The sequence below is a fragment of the Globicephala melas genome, chromosome 15 (genome assembly GCF_963455315.2).
Source record: "Globicephala melas chromosome 15, mGloMel1.2, whole genome shotgun sequence".
Taxonomy (NCBI): Eukaryota; Metazoa; Chordata; class Mammalia; order Artiodactyla; family Delphinidae; genus Globicephala; species Globicephala melas.
In genome coordinates, this window is record NC_083328.1 from 4,722,989 (window position 1) to 4,738,890 (window position 15,902).

Consider the following 15,902-nt stretch of genomic DNA (forward strand, 5'->3'; position numbering starts at 1 on the left):
AGTTTTGTCCATCATTAGTTTTGATAACCTCCAGCGCTGTTTCCCTCCATGATTCACCAGATGGAATGTTGGCCGGAGAGCAGCTGTTGTGATTTGGGAATGGCCTTCAATTCTGTTAACCTGAAAATTCACACAGTCTGAAGAGCTGGAAGGGACTTTGGAACAAAGGTAGTACAGACGTATTTTCTCTTATTTCTACTTGAATGTTTCCTGTGATGGGGAGCTCACTCCACCATGGGGGGGGACAGTTACATTGTCAGACAACTGTCTTGAGGGCGTTGAGTTGACTGAGGAAAGAAACAGGGAGGTACCTTCCTGGCAGAGGAAAAGTCATAGCAATATTTTCCAACTTGGACCCGTGCGCTGCACTGCCCATATCATCAGAGACCTCGCCGGGGCGGGTCCTCTAGTGGATAACCCTGGACGAGTTTCAGTCACCATGCACAGCCCCTCCCTGCTTCATCATCGGCCCATTTCCTTTTTTTTTTTTTTAATATTTTATTTATTTATTTATTTGTCTCTGTCGGGTCTTCGTTGCTGCCTGCGGGATCTGCGTTGCAGCATGTGGGATCTAGTTCCCTGACCAGGGATCGAACCCAGGCCCCATGCGTTGGGAACGTGGAGTCTTAGCCACTGTTCCACCAGGGAAGTCCCCATCCATCCCTTTCTTAAACGTCTGGTGGCTTTCTTGATCTGTGAGTCTGATCCCCTTCATGACCCCAGTCTTGAGTTTTTTAGGAGACACTTTGTTTTCAATCCTCCGGCACAGGCAAATGCAACGTCTATAATTAAGCATGCCTGTTATTAAATTCCACACCTTAATGGATAGTTCTTGCTGAGGAGAGTGGAGTGCCAGGAAAGGAAATAAAATGTGCCTCAAAAGTCACAGAAACTCAGACTTGAGTTTGCCTGGTGGGATGCAAATGAAAAAGTCCTCCAGCAGTTGAGCTACAAATTGTGTCTTTGCCACGGAACTTCTCAGCGTTTCCTGATACGCCACTTCTTGCTCCCAAGGAAGAGTCCCTGGGATTTAAACTGATAAATAAGGCAACTCTTAGTTGCCAGTGATGGCTGGGGACGAGGGTGATACATAAATAAACAGGTAACTTTCAAATTGCATTTTATCTGCTATCATTATAACTTCTTCCCCCTACCAAATTTTCTCTGAGTAGCAAAATGGGACTATTTGGAAGCCTTTTTTCTTTCTATTTTTTTCTTCCTTTCTGACCTTGCGGAATGCGAACGATCCAAGGGCTGGGTACTCATTGCCCAAGTAAGAAGCAGCTACAAAAACGTTAGATGAGAAGACCTAAATAGACATTTCTCCAAAGAAGAAATACAAATGGCCAAAAGGCACATGAAAAGACTCTCATCATCGATAATTGTTGGAGAAATGCAAATCAAAGCTACAATGAAGTTCCACCTCACACCAGTCAGAATGGCCATCATTAAAAACTGTACAAATAACAAATGCTGGAGAGGATGTGGAGAAAAGGGGACCCTCCTACACTGTTGGTGGGAATGTAAGTTGGTGCAGCCACTGTGGAAGACAGTACGGAGGTTCCTCAGAAAACTAAAAATAGAGCTACCATATGATCCAGCAATCCCACTTCTGCGTATATATCCAGACAAAACTCTAATTCAAAAAGATACATGCATCCCTATGTTCACAGCAGCACTATTCACAATAGCCAAGACACGGAAACAACCTAAATGTCCATCAACAGATGAATGGAGAGAGAAGATATGGTACATATATACAATGGAATACTACTCAGCCATAAAAAAAGAATGAAATAATGCCATTTGCAGCAACATGGATGCAACTAGAGATTATCATACAAAGCCAAGTAAGTCAGAAAGAGAAAGATACCTACCATATAATATCACTTATATGTGGAATCTAAACTATGACACAAATGAACCTATCTATGAAACAGACTCACAGACATAGAGAACAGACTGGTGGGTGTCAAGGGGGAGGGGGCTGGTGGAGGGATGGAGTGGGAGGTTGGGATGAGCAGATGTAAACTTTTATATACAGGATGGACAAACAGCAAGGTCCTACTGTATTGCACAGGAAACTATATTCAATTTCCTATGATAAACCATAATGGAAAAGAATATTAGAATATATATATATATATATATACACATATGTATAACTGAATCACTTTGCTGTAAGCAGCAATTAACACAACTTTGTAAATCAACTATACTTCAATAAAAAATTTTTTTTGTAAAGTTAGATGATGCGCTTATAAGAGAAAAATGGCTAGAAATTAGATAGGTGTCACACGTGCTGTTTTTGGAAAACCAAAGTTCAATTTGATTTCATGGTGAAGCCCCCTCTACCTTAGACCCCTGGCTCTGAGATTTCCCAACAGAAGGCAGCCTTATGCTGTTTCATCTTCAGAATCAACAACCGATCTGCTCCACGTCTGGTGCATGACTCTGTGGGCAGCTCCCCTTGGTTTCTGGTTGCAGGAGATTCAGGTGAGGGCTGGGTAGAAACCGTCTTTCCTCTGTCGTCCCCTTTTCTTTCCATATTCTGGTTATTAATAATTAATTTTTCTTTTTAGTTCTCAGTAGTCTGTTCTTTTGAACCAGGCCAAAGCACACTTTGCTTTTTTATATTTCCTTTCATTCTAATCACAAAAATCCCTCCAGGCTGAAGCTTCTTCTCAGAAACCTGGCAATTAGAAGAGGCAGCCAGTCTCTTCCTAACACTTCCTTTGGAGCCCCGTCGTAAATAATTAACCTGAAGTTAGGCTCAGCACACAAATGGATGGGGTGCGATTGGCGATGGTGTGGGCACCTTCTCTCCTGGGTTTTTACCCTGTTCACGAAATCCAGGAAGCGGATGCAGACCTTTCCATTAGCAGGCATGAGCTGTCCACTCTGGAACACTTAGAGAGGAAACCACAGCGGAGACACTTTTCTCGTGCACTTAAACCTGAGAGTTGTTCATGAAGCTGTTATCTGAGGATGGCATTTTCTCCCACCAGCATCTCACAGGCCCCCTAAGGCTGCTACTGCCCCACAAACATTTTATTTTGACCTGCTGCCAATTCAGTCTCATCCCTGGGGATGACAGTGGAGGGTGAAGGGTAGATTCAGAAGGGGCTGCGGTCACCTTGACCCAGATCCAGTCTGTGGCTACAACAGTCTCAGTGAGGAGGGGGCTAAGATGGACTGATTGGTTTCTTTTCCTTTCTTCCACCCTTCCCTCCCTCCCTCCCTTCCTTCCTTCCTTCCTTCCTTTCTTTCTTTCTTTCTTTCTTTCTTTCTTTCTTTCTTTCTTTCTTTCTTTCTTTCTTTCTTTCTTCCTTTCTTCCTTTCTTCCTTTCTTCCTTTCTCCCTTTCTCCCTTTCCTTCCCATCCCTTTCCTTCTCCTTCCCTTTCCTTCCTTCCTTTCCTTCTTTCTCTCTTTCCTTCCAATCAACATGAAATTCACATGACATAAAATTAACTATTTTAATCACAAAAGGGCAAATATTACATGATTCCACTTATAAGAGGTCCCTAGAGTTGAGACAGAAAGTAGAAGGGTGGCTGACAAGGGCTGAAGGAGGAGGGTGGGGAATTAGTGTTTAAAGGGGAAAGAGACTCAGTTTGGGAAGATGACAAAGTTCTGGAGGTGGATGGTGGTGGTGCTGGTTGCACAACAATGTGAATGCACTTCACGCCCCTGAACTGGACATTTCAAGATGGCTAAAATGGTAAATTTTATGTTATGTAGATTTTCCTACAAACATGTATATAATTGTTTTAATTAACCATTTTAAAGTGTTAGGTCAGTAGCATTTAGTACATTTGCAATGTTGTGTGACCACCACCTCTAACAAGTTCCCCAAACATTTTCATCACCTGCAAAGGGAAACTCATACCATGAAGCATCCCTCGTCATCTGCCACGCCCCTCCCTCCCCCATCCCTGGCAACCACCAATTCACTTTCTGTCTCTATGAATTTACTTATTTGAGACAGATCGTATAAATGGAATCATGCAGACTGTGGTCTTTTTGTGTCTGGCTTCCTTCACAGAGCTTCATGTTTTCAGGGTCCATCCACATCGTAGTGTGTGTCATTCCCCTCTATGGCTGAGCAATATTTCATCGTATGGATTTCCACCCCTTGTTTATCCATCATTCATTGATGGTTGATGGACACTTGGGATGTTTCCACCTTTGGCTATTTTTTTTTAATTACCATTTTGATCATTTATTTTATAAACTTTATTTATTTTAAAGTTAATTTTTATTGGAGTATAGTTATTTTACAATGTTGTGTTATTTTCTGCTGTTATACGTATACGCATATCCCCTCTTTTTTGGATTTCCTTCCCATTTCGGTCACTGCAGAGCACCGGGTAGAGTTCCCTGCGCTATACAGTAGGTTCTCTTTAGCTCTCTATTTCACCTTTGGCTACTGTGAATGTGTGTGGACCAGGATTTGCTTGGGCACCTTTGATGGGATTATTTAGCTGTTTTTTGTTTCAGTTTCTCTCTCTCCTCGTCAAGAAGGCTGGAAGCTGCCCTTCCTCACCTGTGGCCAGGTTGGTCCTGCTGGGGCCTCCTGCAGCATCTCTTGGAAGACCTGCCAGGCAACACGTGTCGGAGGGTCACAGCCGTCAGAGGCCACCCAGGAATTAGGCAGCTGCCTTGTCATGCTCCCTGGGGAGGGTGCTCAGCGACATGCGCGGGTCGTTCTGTCTGTCGTCAGTTTTCTAGAAGCACCACCGAAGGGGAAATCATAGTCTCGGAGGGGCAGGTACTTGGAGAATCCATCTTCCTGAGTCACCTCTCAGCAAACCCTACTTTCAAGTCCCAGGATATCCTGTCTCACTTCAGCTTTAGTGTGAACAGGATGTGTAAGACATGGGGACACTGAAATGGGAGGGCAGGACAGTGCCACCAAAATTGTGCCCCAGCGCGGCTCACCAAATGACCCGCCAACACCAAGGCTGTCCTGGGGCGCTGGCTGCTGCCTGAACGTGGTTCCCGCCAAGAAAGAGGTGAGATGGGCTTTTAGGCTGTGACCGCGTTAAAAATCCTCAGCCATGGGGTTCCTTTGTCATGCAATTCCCAAACCCTTTTAACTTACTGAGGCAAAATTCACATCACATAAAATCAACCATTTTTTTTTTTCTTTTCTTTTCTTTTCTCTTCTCTTCTCTTCTCTTCTCTTCTCTTCTCTTCTCTTCTCTTCTCTTCTCTTTTCTTTTCCTCTTTTTTTTTGGTTGCACCGCACAGCTTGCAGGATCTTAGTTCCTTACCCAGGGATGGAACCTGGACGCTTGGTAGTGAAAGAGCAGAGTCCTAACCACTGGACCACCAGGGAATTCCCTCTTTAAAAAAAAAAATATATATATATATATATATATATATATAGAGAGAGAGAGAGAGAGAGAGAGTTTAATTTTTATTTTATATTGGAGTATAGTTGATTTACAATGTTGTGTTAGTTTCAGGGGTACAGCAAAGTGATTCAGTTATACATATACATATATCTGCTCTTTTTCAGATTCTTCTCCCATATAGGTTATTACAGAGTATTGAGTAGAGTTCCCTGTGCTATAGAGTATGTCCTTGTTGATTATCTAAAACTCAACCATTTAATTAATTAATTTATTTACTTATTTACAATTAATTAGTTAATTATTTTTGGCTGCGTTGGGTCTTCGTGGGCTTTCTCTAGTTGCGGCGAGCGGGGGCTACTCTTCGTTTTGGTGTGTGGGCTTCTCATTGCGGTGGCTTCTCTTGTTGCAGAGCATGGGTTCTAGGTGTGCAGGCTTCAGTAGTTGCAGCACATGGGCTCAGCAGTTGTGGCTTGTGGGCTCTAGAGCGCAGGCTCGGTAGTTATGGTGCACAGGCTTAGTTGCTCCGCGGCATGTGGGATCTTCCCGGACCAGGGCTCGAACCCGTGTCCCCTGCATCGGCAGGCGGATTCTTGACCACTGCTCCACCAGGGAAGTCTGTATCATTTTATTTATTTAAAATTTTTTTAAAAAGTAATTTTATTTTATTTGGCTGCACCACATAGCATGCAGGATCTTAGTTCCCTGACCAGGGATTGAACCCGGGTCCCTTGCATTAGGAGCTTGGAGTCTTAACCCCTGGACTGCCAGGTAAGTCCCCCCAAATCAACCATTTTAAAATGCACAATTCAGTGGCACGTAGTACATGCACAATGTCGTGCCACCACCACCTCCATCTAGTTCCAAAGCATTTGACTCACCCCAAAGGGAGCCCCCGGACCCACTGAGCACTTACACCCTAACCCAAACCCTCTGACCAGTCACTTGAAAATTCAGTCGTACATGTGAAGCCAGGCCCCCTGATTGATGTCCACGCCACGTGGTAGGGGCTTAACAAAGATGTGACAGAAGATGGGAAAAGAAAGGGGGGGGGACAGGTGAGGACATTGGTCGTGTCCAGGCAGCAGGCTGGGGATTCCCTGGACGTGTGGTATTCCAGGAGTGGCTGGAATGTTTTCCTTTTTCTGTCTTTCAGAGGCTGGATGGTGTCTTGAAAGAACAGGGGCAGTGGAGGCAGGCTGACTGGCGGGGCCTCCACTTACTACTTGGGTGGTGTCAGGCACACTATTTATTTATACAATTTTAATTTATGTTACTGAGACTCAGCTTCCTTGCCTCTCCGGGGGCTGAACAATGCCTACCTGGAGAGCAGCTGGGAGGGGACTTCGTATGGAGGTCGGCACACAGCAGGCGCTCAGAAGTCGCTCCTATAATATTGTACATATTCCACGATGGAGATGGTGATGATGCTGGTGATGGTGGAGAGGATGATGTTGCTGTTGTGGGTGGAGGTGCCAGGAAAAGCCACACCCCCTGGTTGCCTGCTCTGATCCTGAGTCCAGGGGCATTAATAGAGGCAGAAAGGTAAAGAATGAGGGCGAGACTCAGGAGCAACTTGAAAACCACTCCACTCAGGAGGAGCCAAGAGAACCTGAAAACCTTTGAAGAAATTAGGATACTGCCTCACCCTGACTCACATGTACCGGCAGGGTGTCTCACTGAGATGGTCCACAAAGCCTTGTTTCTTTTCTCCTTTGAACTTGGAAGCTACGGAGGAGGGTTTGAAAGGCCGTGACTAAGCTCCCAGCCAGCTGACCCGCGGCCTTCTGCTGAGCGAGCAGGCGCCAGGCGAACGCGCCCCGGGCGGTGCATTCACGTGGCTCTACAAGAATGTGATTTTTGTTTGCGGGTTTTCCTGCTCTTCTTTTACACACAGAAAAATGCTGCGTGCTTGAGGCTGTGTCCCTATTTTTCCTGTGTAGAAGACACTTCTTCAGTTCCCGAATAGGATCTGGGATTCATTCTCCTTGTGAGGAAGCCACACGGATTGCCCGAGGAGCCCCCCCCATCCCCCCACCCCCCAGGCATTCTTAGCAAGATGCCACTTATTCTAGATCGTGGGAAAGGCAGAATCGGACTGTGTTTGTTTCCTAGCGCAACAGTGACAAGTGACCACCAACTGGGTGGCTTAAAAGCAACAGAAATGTATTCTCTTCCAGTCTTGGAGGCCAGAAGTCTGAAATCAGGGTGTCAGTAGGGCCGACCTGTGCCTCTCTTTGGGTCCTCAGCAGTACTTGGCTTTGCTTAGATGGGAGTTGCTTCCCTCCAATCTTGGCCTCTGTCACACGGCTGTCTCCCCTGTGTGCGTCCTCTCTTCTTATAAAGACAGGAGGCCCTGGATTTATGGCCCACCCTAATCCAGTATGGCTTCATCTTAACTGATTACATCTGCAAAGACCCAACTTCCAAATAGGGTCATATTCTGACATTCTGGGTGGATATGAATTTTGGGGTGGGTGACACTATTCAACTTGGTACACAAACAAAAACTTCAAATGGCAGCAATGATCCAAAAACCCCAAACACACAAACCTAATACACAGATTCCAAGCCAGACTGCCTATGTTCCCCTCCTTCTCTTTTAAGAGCGACTGCATTTTGTGTGTGTGTGTGTGTGTGTGTGTGTGTGTTTAGGTTAAACTTCCATAGCTTTGAGAGTGAAATCCCAGCTTTGTTTCCAATCTTAAGGGAACATCCATCAGTCTTTCAAAATTAAGTGTGATGTTAGCTATAGGTTTTTTTTTTTAATTAATTAATTTTAAATTTGTTGGGTCTTCGTTGCTGTGTGTGGGCTTTCTCTAGTTGTGGTGTGCAGGCTTCTCATTGCGGTGGCTTCTCTTGTTGCAGAGCATGGGATCTAGGTGCACAGGCTTCAGTAGTTGTGGCACACGGGCTCCGTAGTTGTGGCTCATGGGCTCTAGAGCTCAGGCTCAGTAGTTGTGGTGCACGGGCTTGGTTGCTCCGCAGCATGTGGGATCTTCCTGGACCAGGGCTCGAACCCATGTCCCCTGCATTGGCAGGTGGATTCTTAACCACTGCGCCACCAGGGAAGTCCTAGCTATAGGGTTTTGGTAGTTTTTTTTTTTGGCTGCACCGCATGGCCTGCGGGATCTTAGTTCCCCGACCAAGGATCGAGCTCACGCCCCCCCTCCAACAGGGGAAGCGTGGTCTTAACCACTGGACCACCAGGGAAGTCCTGTAGATAGTTTTTTTTTTCTTTACCAAATTAAGGAAGTCCCCCTTTATGCCTAGCGTCAAAGAGTTTTAAATCGTGAATGGTACTGAATTTTGTGAAATGCTTTTTCCACATCCGTTTATATGATCATGTAATTTTTCTTAGCCTATGATCATGGTAGATTACATCAGTTGATATATGATTGTTGAACAAGGCTTGCACCCTGGAATAGATCCCACTCAATCCTGGTGTGTAATTCTTTTTATACGTTACTACATTTTTTGGTTAATATTTTGTTAAGGATTTTTGTATCTATATTCATGAAGGACATTGTAATTTTCCTTGTTTGTACTGTCTTTGTCTGGTTTTGTTAACAGGGTAATACTGGCTTTATAAAATGAATTGGGAAGTGTTTCCTTTGTTTATCTTTTCTGGAAGAAATTGTGTAGAACTGATGTTCATGTAAACATTTGGTAGGCTTCTCCAGTAATACTATCTGGGCCTGAAGATTTCTTTTTTGGAATTTTTAAAATTACGATTCCAATTTCCTTAATTGTTACGGGTTCTTTAAATTACCTATTTCATTTGGGGTGAGTGGTGACAGTTTTTGCTTTTTGAGAAATTGGCCCATTTCATCTAAGTTGTCATATATCTATGAGTGTATAGGTTTCATAGTATGCCTTTATTGTCCTTTTAATCTCTGCAGGCACTGTTTCATTCCTGATATTGGTAATGCGTGTTTTCCCTCTCATTTTTCTTTTTCAGTCTTGCTAGAAGTTTGTCAATTTTACCTATCTTTTCAAAGTACCAGCTTTTTTTTTTTCTCTTTCACTTTGTACTTTTTTCCCCAGCTTTTTAAAATTAATTAAATAATTAATTTTATTGTGTTAAAAATATAGAACGTAAGGTGTTTCTCTCTCATGGCTTTCAAGATTTTTTTCCATTTCTTTATTTTCAGTGTTTTCCTATGATGTATCTTGGCATGGACTTTTTTGGATTCATCCTCTTCGGCATTTTCTCAGCTTCTTGAATCTGTAGGTTTAGGATATTTGCCAAATTAGGGAAGTTTCCAGCCATTATTTTTTCAAATACTTTTTCTACTCCACCCTCTTTATCCTCTCTTTCTGCAGAACTCTGATGACAAGAGTGTTAGTTCTTTTGTTATAGTCCCACAGTTGCCTGTGGCTCTGTTCATTCTTTTACAGCCTATATTTCTCTGTTGTTCAGATTTGATAATTTCTGTTGCTCTTTCTTCAAGTTCATTGATTGTTTCCTTCATCTCTTCCATTCTGCTGTAAGCCCATAATTGATTTTTTTGGGGGGAGGGTTGGTTATTTTTTTCAGTTCTAAAATTTCCATTTGGTTCTTCTTTGTTTCTTCCATTTCTTTTTTTTTAATAAAATTATTTATTTTTGGCTGCATCGGGTCTTCATTGCTGCATGCAGGCTTTCTCTAGTTGTGGTGAGCGGGGTCTACTCTTCGTTGCGGTGTGCAGACTTCTCATTGTGGTGGCTTCTCTTGTTGCAGAGCATGGGCTCTAGGCGCACGGGCTTCAGTAGTTGTGGCGCATGGGCTTAGTTGCTCTGCGGCATGTACGATCTTCCTGGACCAGGGCTCAAACCCGTGTCCCCTGCATTGGAAGGCAGATTCTTAACCACTGTGCCACCAGGGAAGTCCCTCTTCTATTTCTTTGTTGAGATTTTCTATTTCTTTTTAAATTACTTATTTATTTATTTTACTTATTTTTGGCTGGGTCGGGTCTTAGTTGCGGCACATGGGATCTTTCGTTGCGGCTCACAGGCTCTTCATTGTGGTGTGCGGACTTCTCTCTAGTTGTGGTGTGCAGGTTTTCTCTTCTCTAGTTGCGGTGCGCAGGCTCTGGGGTGTGTGAGCTCAGTAGTTGTGGCATGCGGGCTTAGCTGCTCTGCAGCATGTGGGACCCTAGTTCCCTGACCAGGGATCGAACCTGCATCCCCTGCATTGTAAGGCGGATTCTTTACCACTGGACCACCAGGGAAGTCTCGAGATCTTCTGTTTCTTTGCTGAGACTTTATATGTTTTTGTTTGTTTCAAGTGTGTACATCATTGCTTGTTGAAAATTTTTCTAACAGCTGCTTCAAAATCTTATTCATATTATTCTGACATCCCTGCCTTCTTGGTATCAGAATCTATCAATTGTCTTTTCTCATTCAACCTGGATTTTCCTGGTTCTTGGTGCGGTGAGTAATTTTCAGTTGTCTCCTGGACTTTTTGGTATTGTTATAAGACTTTGGGCCTTTGATAAATATTTTTATTATGTCTGCCTCCACTGACACCTCCAGCAAAGTAAGGGGGGGAATTCCTCCTCATTACTACCAGGTAGGGGGTGGAAGTCCAGGTTCTCCACTTGGCCTCTGTGGACATCCTGCACTGGGGGAAAGGGTACCTTGTTACTGCTGAGTGGAGATGGAAGTTCAGGCTCCTCCAGGCCCCTGCTGATACTGCCTTAGCTGGGAGAGGCTGGGGTACTTTATCACTGCTACCCATGGCCTCCACTGGTACCATGGGCGACAGGGGGCCTTGTCACTGCTGAGGGTGGTCAAAGTCCTGATGCTCCCCAGACCTTCTCTGACACCACCCCAGTGGAGAGGGAGAGGGGGCCTCATTACTGCCTGGCTGGAGTGAAAGTCTGGGTCCCCTACTTGACTTTCTCCAGTACCAACCTTGGAGAGGGGCCATTGGTTTGGGATACCTCCTTTGAGCTTGAAGAGAGTGGAGAGCTAGGCTCCTCTCTCAGGCTTTTGCTGATTTTGGTGGGAGTGGGGCTGGCTGCAGTGGAGTAGAAGCTTATTATCCAAAAGTTTTCTGTCTTGTTAGGCTGTACCTTTCCTGATCCTTCGACTAGAGAGAGGAGGCTTTTGTTATAGTTTTTCCTTCTTTGCACCAGTTGGTGTGTCTGGGTTTCTGGCTTCTCCAGCATCAAGTCTGGGATCTCTGAGGCAAAAAGAAAACTCAGGGAATTCACCACCATGTTGTTCCTTGGTTCCTGATGTCCCTAGTCCTTCTGCCCTCATCTTTCCAAGTCTTCTTGAGTAATGTTCATGGATTTTAGTTGTACTTAGCGGGAGGAATAGGAAAAAGTACGTCAACTCCATATTTCTGGAATGAGAAGTCTGTCTAAGCTACATTATTTTTAACAACAAAAGTGATCAGGATGGTCAGAATCTGCCCTGTATGTTGTTAAAGGAGGGGAAAGAGAGATTTAATATTGTGTCATTGGGCAACATGATGGAAAGACAAGCAATCACTTGCATTGTTTCTATTCCAGTGAATAGGGGTCCTTAATAGTGTGTTTATATATTTGAAACCTCAGTGATGAATTTTAATACATTTATTAAATGCTAAAAATGTATTGACCAAACAGAAGATCTGTACAAATTAAACTAGTATGATTAATCTATTATTGAGGGAGAAGTATTTGAGTGGGGTGTGCATGCCCGACCCTTCCCGTCTCTCTATTTTGCCTAAGAAAAGGAACCTTGGCAGCTGCAAGGGGGTGTGTGGCGAAGGTTTCTGGGGCTGTTATTGTCCGTCTGGATGCTGAGGTCTGATGGGGCCTCATTAAACGTCATTGACTGCTGGCTCTTGTTGAATCCCCAGGGCCTGCGTGGTGGGGGAGCTAAGAAGCAGGTTTCGAATGAATAAAGTAACATCAAGGGAGGGGCACAGAGTCCCCAGGTTCCCCTGTGGAGCTGCATGCATGTGACCGTGGCCCTAAGAACCTAGTTCTTTAGAGGACTAATGAGGTATGAAGTGTGGGACAATTCACAAGCAGAGGGCGTGGAGTGTGGCAAGGTATGTTCCAGAAGACAGACTTGGAGGAAAACACAGCAGTTAGAAGGTGGCCATGAAGGCGGGGAGCCCTTACTAAGATTCAGCTTCGCCTCCCTGTCGTGTCTCATGCATCCTGTCTGGCTTGTGAAAGAGGGAGTGGAGAAGCTTTCTGCCTCTGTGCATAACAATGATGAGGACTGATTGAGCACTTACTGTGTGCCATACACTGTTGGTGTATGATAGCATCTAGTTCTAGTTCTCAGAGTACCCATATGGGGCAGAGTCGTTGTTGGTTCCATTTCAGCTGCAGAAACTAGGGCACAGAGAGATGAAGCAATTTGCCCAAGGTCACACAGCCAAGAACTCAAAGTACCTGGGCTGTATGACTTTAGAGCTTGCAGTATCCAGTTAGCAGAGGTGGTGTGCTCTGATGCATCGTGGCTGGGAACCTAGTGACCTTACTGGGCATTATGTGGCCTTTTGGCAAAGTCAGTGAATGACTGGAATTCGTGGCTGGCTTTCGCCGTCCTCCAAGTCAAATTGCAGACTCACCTTTGCTTGGGCACAGTTCGGCTCTCTGGGTCTGGGAGGGGTGTTGTTCTGTCACTTAATTGCTGGCTAAGAGCACAGTTTCTATTCAGAGGACAGTGATTACAGACAGATGTTCCATGTACTAATGTGTGTCATTTTCACATTTTTTTCCTTTTTAATCCCCTGTCCGATAGTCCACTCTGCTCCCCGGGATGGATTTTCCTGATGACTTTAAGCTGCACACAGCAGACTCTGACCAACATCTGAAGGGGACCTTTTTAAATTAAAAATTTTTTTTGTTTGTTTTTGTTTTTAGTAGGTCAGGGACGTCCTGTAAAAATGAAGAACGAGATAAAAATAACACAGCTTTTTATTACTACAGAAGACACTTTGCATTTGATAACTTCATATCCACGCTGCCTTGAGTGGGTATGTGAAACGCCTTTCTTCCAAAGTAATAGCTTGAAATGGTGGCCAAGTTATTTTTTTCCCAAGTCTACCACTACTGAGAAATTTGACCGCCTTTGTTCTTGAAAAAATGCAAGTGACTAATCAATCTAAAAGGAGTTAAACTGCCCTTGGTAATCTGAGGCCAGAGAACTGTTGTCAATTGTGTAGATTCCAGGGGGGAGAGAATAAGACCAAGGTAGACTGCACTGAACGATTGGAAAGGGAGATGGACGCTGTGAAGGACATGATGTCTGGGCTTTTGAAAATTTAATGAGGATGTGACTTGACACTTGGACCCCCGTTGTTTGCCTGGGCAGAACGGAGAATGCTAGTCTGCACAAGATCATCTCGATTCCAATGAGACGTTTTCTTTCCTAGATGAAATTAGATTTCAGAAAGCGTTGCTTTCCTTTCGTGACCGTGAGCCAGCAGCGAGCTGGACGCTGTGTGTGCCTTTCCCAGACTGGACCAGAGACCCCTGAGCAGATGTAACGGATTAGTTGAGGTTTCCATCTGCTGACAGTCACTGCTGTCTCTGCATTTCTTGATCAGTATCAGAGGAGACGGGAACTGCTCTGTGTAGGCCGCGTGGGCAGCCTCTTTCTGACTGAGTGCAAAGAAACTGGCCTTGGCAGGGTTTTGGCAATTGTGACCTTAGTGCTGGGCGAGGACACTTCTGTCCAATTTCATAGACTTCCACTTGGAGGATGGAGATGAATATACAAAGGAGAAGTCCTCTGACCTTTCCAGAATGTGTGCCCATTCTTGATTTCTTAAACTATTTCTGCGGTGGTCAAAGGGCTGATAAATGGCTTTCAACATGTTTTCAAGATGTCTCTCACTTTTGCTTGCCCTGTTCCAGCAGCAATACTAAATACGTCCAGTTCAAGCAAAAACTGTTGCTTTCTACATTTCTTTGATATGGCCAGGCCCTGCAGTGGATCACAGAGACAAAATACATACAGACTACAGTTTTGGTCTGAAGGAGTCTCAAGGCTGCAAAGCCAATAGACAGGAAACAGCAAACACTGTGAGAAAGTCTATAAATAGGATAGGACATCAAATTTTCAATTAAATAATTATTTGAGTAATTATATGCTTAATGGCTGTATTCCTTCTAGGCCATATGTCCCTTGAGGACAGGAAATGAATCTATCTTTTTCATCATCGTATTCCCAGCACCTGGGACAGTGCTTGAAACACAGCAGGTCCCTAAATATGTATTGTCTGATGGAATGATTGCAACAAGGTTTTGGGTTTAACACTTGGAGTGGTATCTGCTGCATGAATTGTTTTCCTTACAGATTCACTTATAAAGCTTTCAACATCCGAGTAACACAGATGGGCATAAAGTGAGTGCCTATCATAGTGGATAATTAGGATACTTAATGTTCCTATGTAGGGCCAACCTGCATGTGAGCAGATTAGATACCTGCTATCCTGGTGGCATTTAAGAGGTACTGGGAAAGCAGCTCTTTTCCCAAAAATCTAATTTTTCTATTAGATATTAATTCCTTCGCATACTGAAGGTTTTTAAGTCTTCCAATTACGCCATTCAAGTGCAGAAATAAAGGCTTATAATCTGAGCCTTTATTCTCCCAACACTTTCTGCAGGCTTTGTCGAAATGGAGGCCCTGGCTAAGCTGTGGGGATAATATAATACCCTGCTTACAAATAACTGGGCTATGGCTGATTCTGATGGAAATGAGCTTGGGTGGAGATCAGAGAAGCAATTTTCAGACTCAAACTTTGAGAGAAGCATCTATGGATCTCACTCTAAGAAACCTAAAGAATGAGGAGTTGACATTTAAAAGCACTTAAAATTGATAGTATCACTGAGTTCAAAGCTCCACATGTCACATTATCAAGTTCAAAGTATGCTGTCATTTTTCTCAGTAACTACGCTGTTATCTCCAAGATAACCAAGCCAACGGGAACAAGACCAGGAAGCCAAGTCTGTGGGCTGGGATGCAAACCTACATCTCCTGATGCCTAGACCCCTTTTCTGTTGTATATTTGTTACATAAGCTGCCACAGGTCTTATCTCACCCAGAAGTGTGCCGGGAGGCTTGAGCAGCGCCAGAATGCTGGGTGTTTAATTTTTGAGATTATTAGGAGATTGCACTCTTTGGAATCATCCCACAACCTTGAACAAAAAAGTGAAAAATGTCCATTTTGATAAATGACAGCAGAAAGTTCCTTCAACTCAATGGGCCATTTGTAAATATAAAACACTTGCTGGAAAATTATATTAGAGATGAATTATCTCCTCCATTACAATGTTTCCTTTTCTTTAATGCAATTTAGTTCCAGCAAATTGAACAGAAAAGCTTGGGAGGGGCCCCATTCAATGGTTCAGGAGGAGTTACTGGAAGCAAGATGTGGAGTGGAAAAGGAGATCCGGGGAAGATACGGGTCAGGGGCTGGCTGAGGCCTTCTGCCCAGGGGGCCTGTGCTGAGGACCCCGGCTGTGCCCACGGGAAATTGAATTCAGAGCTCCTTCTGCATCATAAATCCAGGGCAGCTGGCAGCTTTCCAAGAGAGACGGGAGAGA